Below are 7,339 nucleotides of genomic sequence, written 5' to 3'. Positions count from 1 at the left end.
CTGTCTAACCTCTGCATAACTTGGGGATGTGCTAATCGCCTTCTTGATATTATTGATCTTTTCAGAAAATAAGGAAGCAAACTCATTGCATTTGCTGTCGGAGAGCTTTTCACTGGCAATCTGACTTGGGGGGTTTGTCAGTCTCTCAACAGTAGCAAAAAGAGTGCGAGTGTTGTTTAAGTTACTGTTTGAGAAGATTGAGAAGAAAGTCTGTCTAGCTGTGGCTAGTTCCACACTGAAAGTACAAAGGCTGTCTTTATAGTGGATCAGTCTTCCTGCTGACTTTCAAAGGAGCAATGTCATCAATAACATTCTTAACTTTTGAGTTAAAGGAATCAAGGAGAAGATCAACAGTGTCTGCAGAAATGCTTGGTGTTAAAGATATAGCCTCCATAAATAGCACACTAGTGTTTTCGTTAATGCATCTCTTTCTGACAGAGACAGATCTAGATTTAACTCCGATCTGTGTGTGTGTCAGAGAGAAGTCCAAACACTCCTCTAAAGACAGGGAGCTGACCGGCAAACACAAACCCTCCTCAAAGGTAAAACCATCAAGAGATCGTTAATGAAGGAGTGCGAGTGAGTCTAATGAGTCTGTCATTAACAGGTGAAGCAGTCAATCTGGAGTCAGCAGGTGCGTCTCTCCTACAGTAAAACCTCTTCAGAGAACGTTTCGCTAACATTCCCATCACGGTTATGAAAACGTTATTCAAGAATGTTCTCCGAACGCCCCGTTTTTGAAGTGTTTATAAAACATTTTTGGCTATGCACACATCAAAGGAACATTCGATTTGATAATTTTGAAAACATTATGGGAATGTTACTTTTAAATGTTCTCTGAACGTTCTGAAACTGGTAACATTTAAAAAACATTAGATGACCGTCCAACTAGAACGTTTCACAAAAAATATTTTTTGAGAACGTTATTAAAGACCAGATAACTTTGAATGAAAATTATTTTAATGTTACTGGAAGAACGTTTGTTCATAACTTTGAGAGAACGTTGCCGGAACGTTCTGATAACGTTCTCCGATAGTTCTGTGTCAATCAATAGTCTCATGTTGATGAGTGAAATATAAAGCAGGAGATGATGACACGCATGAGGTAAGGACTCATAATTCACTTAAAATATATGATAAATACCTCAGTTTCAATCTAAAAGTGTTTAATTTTGCATTTTAATTTTGCAGGATGTCAAAGTAGATCCTGATGAAAGGCAAGAGATCTCTGTTTGACTTTGTGTTTGATTAATGGTGCAAAGCAATGGAAAAAATATTACTCACAATGAATTTAACTTTCTAAGAATATGGAAATAAGTTTAATCGAACAAGTTGTTAGAAATGGTGCACTGTTTCTTTAAATCAGAAATGATGGACAGCAGAGATCAAGTTCACCAGAAAACAACAAACAGAAGGTATTTTGATTTGACCATTTCAAGTGTTTGCTCTTGATGGCCACGTCTACAGGTTTTAATGATGGTTTATTTAATTGCTTGTGATTGATTCTAAGACTCGATCAAAAAGCGGCAAGGAGTGTCACAATCACGAGGAGAAGAGCAAGCTGACTGCAGATCTGGAGCTCTGCAGCGTGGATGGAAACCTCCAAAACAAGAGCAACAGACACTCAAATCAGGTGTCGTTGGTGGATGATCTTACCGCGGTGAATGATGTTTGACTGGTGATGAGTAACCGTTGGGACAGATGAAAGTGTGAATCTGAGGCCGCGCTGAAGCAGGAGACGGATGAACCCCGGGTCACGGCACCTGTCAAGATAAAGAAGAAGAGAGTCAAAGATGAAAAGAGCCGAGAGAAACGCGACGATAAGAATCAGCCGTCTGGGAAGAAAAGGAACAAGACGAGTTCTGAACATGACAAAGCAGAGAAGAACAAGACCAAGAAAGACGGAGAGGAGGTGAAGAAGGAGAAGAAAGACGAGGAGTCTGATAAGTGGAAGTGGTATGTGTGCGCTGTTTTCCTTCAGGTAGTCTTTAATGGTCCATTTGATCATTTAACCTTAACTGTGTGAATCAGTTGAGTTCAGCTCATAAAATCAATGTGGAACAAGATTTAAATAATGAACTTCATTTTGAAAATCAACGGAGGAAAAATCAAATATGAATATTAGGGATTAAATAGGCTTAATTAATCAGAACTAATGATGCCACAAATATGGAATCTTGCTTCCGTCACAGAATAAAAGTTAAAAAAGGTAACTGTGACTTTTTTTTCCTCAGAACTGCATGGAAAAAGATCAAACGTGGCAGTTTCCTTTATTTTTGTTTATTAGGGGTTCAAGCGCGGGGCGTAATTGTTCGAATGGCCAAGGATCAGCAATCTCCACCTAAAACTGATCGGGCAGAGCAACCGTGAGTCGTAGAGACTTGAAACTTGGAGGGATGGTAGTACTCTCGCCGTCTACAATGTCACCAAAACTCGCCCCAATCGGCCTGACGGGGGCGCTACAGCCATCAAAAGTGCGAAATCGCTCATAACTCCTAAGCCCGGTAATTTTCAGGTATTTTGGATTTTTTTGAAAAACCTACTTTTGCGCACTAGTCCAAGTTTTTTCCCGCCCGATTGGAACCAAACGAGTGCAGACTGATTCTCTGAAGACTGAATATCAATAATCATCAAAAAAAAGTTAACTTTCGTCTCACGGTCGCAAACGGACACCAAAACGTTCAAAAGGGACAGGGACGCTTTTACTAAAACGGCTAAAACTCTTGAACGGAATGCGATATCTTCACCAATCTCATAACACTCATGTAGGAGCTCAATCTGAGGTCACATGAAAAAAATCACGGAGCTTGGCCACTTGGTGGCGCTATAAGAGGGGAAAAAACATAAAAATGGCTATAACTACGCAACCATTTGTCCGATCAACGTGAAAATTGGTATGCAGTGTCTTTGTCCAAAGTGCCACAGGTGTCTATAAGGACATTTATGTATCTCAAAAAACGTGGCCGCTATTGGCCAATGAAGTTTGAGCACTCATTAGACAAGGTTAACGCAGGTCGATCGGAATGAAACTCAGTGGGCCTGTTTGACTCGCGAAATTCGAAAGAAATCGGCCACTGGGGGGCGATGGCGCATTTTTCAAGGGTGTAAACGATTGTATATTGTGTGGTTTTTCACACATATAACAGTCAAAAAGGCTTCAAAAACACTATATTTCTATGGTAAATGACTCCAAATTGCAGAAAATGTTCACATATTGATGCATACACTAGATCTTCACACCGTACGATCGATCTGCTCATTCTGAACAACTTTGCCTTTAGGGCCACTGCTGTCAATCAAATTGTTCTTTAAATATTTGACAATATTTTAAAAAACCTACTTTTGCAAACTCCGGCCATAGGTGGCGCTCTAACAGTCATAAACATTAAAAATCATCATATTTCTATGGTAAATTACCTGGATTTGCCAAAAATGCTTTTTTAAATTGTTAATTTATGTGGTTACAGGCTTGCTAAATAATATGTAATGTCTTTTTTCATATCTGCTTACACTTGTGTTGGACTAATGCAATTCTTTTGTTATACTTTCTTTAAATTGCAGTTCAGTTCCGTGTGAGTTAGTGTTTCATACTCATGAACTAAAAGGAGGCAGTTTGTAAATTCTAAATTTTGCAGTATATGTGGTTAATGCATGTGGCTTTTTATTACACTTTTATTTTAAAAAGTAAATAAAGCAATATTATTTAGCATTCTGTAAAATGTCGGAGAAACTGTGGCTATTACCGGCATATTATTTGTGAGAGAGAGCGTTCATTAAATATGAACCTAAAATCTTAAGTTATTTTATTATATTTTAGAAATAATTATTAATAATTCCCAATTATATTAATTTAATAATGGATTTAATAATTATTTTTATTAAAAAAAAAGTTTGGAGCACAAAGGCCTGTGTTTCTCTCCCTAAAAACTAAAACTGATTTCAAAGGGCTGTATTTAAGTTAAAATTAATTCTTTTTTTTTTATTTAAAATTTTATGTATTTGACTTTTATGAGCCGAAAATTCAAGATATGAGGGCAAAAATCCCCCTCTTATATTCATATCATATGATATAGTTCAGCAATATCACACCAGCAAGAGTGCTGTTTCTCCCCAATATCTGCTCCACTGATTCATACCACAGTTCAATAAACAAGCAGTTCATAGTGTTACATTTTAGACTCCATATTGTCTGTTTTTGCTCAATTTTGCAAATGAAAACAAAAGCACAGCAGTGATTCATTACCGAATGAATCAGCCATTTGAGTGAATCAGTTAAATGAATGATTCAGTGACTCATTCAGACAGTCATTTGTTTCATATCTGAATGAATTGGTCGAGTGAATCATTCAACGACTCACTCGTGCCTCCACCTGCTGACACTTTTACTTTCATATTTAGTGGATCATTTTAAAAAGTCAGTTTTGATATTTCAATATTTACAAAAAAAAAATTTAATACCCGTTTATTACCATTTATTTATGCAATGTTGAATCAAAATTCTTTCTAAAGGTACTTGTTTGTAATGTCAGTTCAATGCATTTCTCATTTTACACAATAATGACTTGAAATGATCTTTGGTGGGTCATTTCTCTGCGAAAATAGTGTGATTTAATTTGCAGTTAATTAGATTAATTAATTGGCAGTGAACACTGTGTAGGGATCATCTCTTCTAACGAGTGGATTTGAGCACTGCACTACATCACATGATTATTAGTGGATGCATTTAATTAATGCACGGTCCCGTGTGATGAGTTTGTGTCTAATATGATTTTCACTCGCAGGTTTTCAAGAATCTGAAGCTGTTCATAAAGCATAAGGATCCGGAAGATGATTTATTTATTTGATCACAGTAAGTGCGTTTGAAGATCACACTGAGACACTGTTATAGTTTTTATTCGTTTGAATTAGGTTTTTTTTTTTTCACGTTAATTTTAATATTTTATTTTTACTTTAATGTCTTTATAGTTGTATAAATTTTTTGAGTTTTAATTCAGTGTGTTGTTTTAGTATATCAAATTAAACCAAATGAAAATGAGGAATGTTGCAGTGGAAACTAGCTGAAGTTATTTTCAGTGAATAATTATTTTATTATCCAGATATAACTTTATGGTTTGATTGTGTCAGAAATGAATGCTTTGCATCAGATAGATATTCACATTTCATTCAGCGTGGGGTTTTCTGTAAACATCCTCTGTAACCACCAGAGGGCAGCACCCAAAACCTTCGAGAAGTCAGTGCAGCTGCTCATCTTCATCTTCATCTTCATCATGAACTGAGCTCAGTAATGACAGGCGCTTCTGAGACTCGAAGCACTTTATACAACACTGAGCGTTCAAAGCAGCAGCAGCAGCAGGAACATAAGAGCTAATGCTGAGAAACTCGACAATCATGAAACTCGTTTGGTTTCAGTTCTACAGAAGACTGTAGTGTCTCCTGGGTTATTATCTTAAACTAAAACCATAAAGCACTTCTTGAACATCTCATCAAAACATTATAATGACTAAATTATTAATGACTAAAAATTAAAAAATAACATTGAATTGTTCTTCTCAATTTAGTTTAATGAATTCAATTCAGTGTCACTGTTGTAAAATTCATCAATTATGGAATGAATTCAGTTTCCTCTGTAAAGCAGAGTCTTTGTTCGGTTCTCATCTGATAGTGTCCGTGCATTAAATAATATTACTGAATATGAATTCTTTTAAAGCTCAGTAGAGCTGCTTTACATCTGGAGTGGAGTTGGTCTCATGATTGATGAATTGCGCAGCATTAAGACTGCTTCTCTGATTGCTCTGAAGCTGTGTTGAGTCTGTCTGTGCTGAGCACGGCGCTGTATGGATGAGTGTCGAGTTCAATCAGACGCTGCTGACGAGATTCTGAGGTCAAACCTTATTGGATTCCAGGTGGGTTTGTGACTGCAGGGCAGTGCAGCGGTTTGAGCGGCGAGGTCGAGCTTTAAAGGACGAGGCGGTCAGAAATAATCAGAAACAGCAGAGTGATGACCAGTCGTTTAGACTCCAGCATCAGCGGGTCGCAGGTCACACGCCGCTTAATGCACCTACACACACACACACACACACACTCTCACTCTCTCTCACACACACACACACTCACACACGAGAGAGAGAGCCGCCGGCGGTCAGAGGTCACACTTTTGTCTCTCTGCTTCTTGTTACAGATCCAGAAGAAAAAGGAACAAATTGAAGAGGCCAAAAAAGAGCTGAAGGAAGTGAAGAAAGCGCATAAAGACGCTCCGTCTGACAAATCCAAGAAGTAAGGAGTCTTTTAAATGCTCCTGCACTCAAGGTTAGAGCTGATGATCCTCTGCCAGCAGCGTTTGTGCCGTAAAAGCATGAAATATTCAGACCGCTCAACAGCCAAAAGAAACAAACACTGCTGCTGTTCATCAGCAGTCTGTTTGTGCCTGAAGACATTCACATTAAATCATTACAGTTACTGTTTGTTGATGGAAAATACATTGCAGTGGGTCAGTTGGATTGCATTGCATCAGTGTTTGCCAAATGTTATTATTACAGTCTGAAATAATGTAAATGGAACATCATGAACACAATAAACGTATTTTAGTTCCTCTCATGACACAACAAATCCTTCAGATGAAATGCTATTCAGAACAGGAATGAAATAAAAGTGTAAAACACATTATAGTGTTATAGTATAATAAATTAATTTAAAGCAAACCAGCAGCGTGACACAGATCAACTTGAGCTCTCGTTCGACATCAGTGCAGATGTGTGGCTTTGTTCATGTTAAGAGCTTTATATGGTAACTTTGGAATATAAGCAGCAGCACGTTTTAAATGATCAAAATACGTGACTTATGTTCGGGAAAATACAGTCGTTTTTATTTGAAGTCAACGTAAAATGCTGTTCGTCCTTTTTAGGGTTATTATTGTTAACTAAAACTATTAAAACATTCTTGTTGATTAAGATAAAGCTGAAATATACATATTAGTTAACAAATTATTTTGGATAGTTGGCAACATTTCACGTTTTCATTTAGTTTAAGTTGAATCACTAAAATTACTAACTGCAAATACAATAAAAACTAAAACTGAAATAAAAAATGTACCAAAATAGTAAATATTCAACCTAAACCTAGGTAATGTTTATAAAAAATACTAATTAAAACCACAAAAGCGCAACAAAATTACTAATAATCAAGCCAATCCAAAATATTAAATGTTATAAAGAGTTGATGAATGGAGTCTGAACTGATGAACAGCTCCTCGTGTGTTCGTGTGTGTGTGAGTGTGAGTGCGTGTGTGTGTGTGTGTGAGTGTGTGTGTGTGTGTGTGTGTGTGTGCGTGCGTGCGTGTGTGT

At 37.1% G+C, this 7,339-nt stretch overlaps 1 long non-coding RNA gene across 1 annotated transcript; it reads left to right on the top strand.

Moving 5' to 3' along the window:
* Positions 1–4,773: 4,773 nt before the first annotated feature.
* On the top strand, positions 4,774–6,586 carry LOC107729950 (uncharacterized). The gene is made up of 3 exons (XR_001638635.1): positions 4,774–4,848; positions 5,903–6,036; positions 6,178–6,586. It is a non-coding gene; the product is annotated as an uncharacterized LOC107729950 (long non-coding RNA).
* The last annotated feature ends 753 nt before the right edge of the window (positions 6,587–7,339 follow it).

The sequence above is a fragment of the Sinocyclocheilus rhinocerous genome, unplaced genomic scaffold, assembly GCF_001515625.1.
Source record: "Sinocyclocheilus rhinocerous isolate Xijiao unplaced genomic scaffold, SAMN03320098_v1.1 scaffold2835, whole genome shotgun sequence".
Classification (NCBI taxonomy): Eukaryota; Metazoa; Chordata; class Actinopteri; order Cypriniformes; family Cyprinidae; genus Sinocyclocheilus; species Sinocyclocheilus rhinocerous.
Note: the sequence above shows the minus strand (reverse complement) of the source record. Positions and strands in the feature narration are given on the sequence as shown.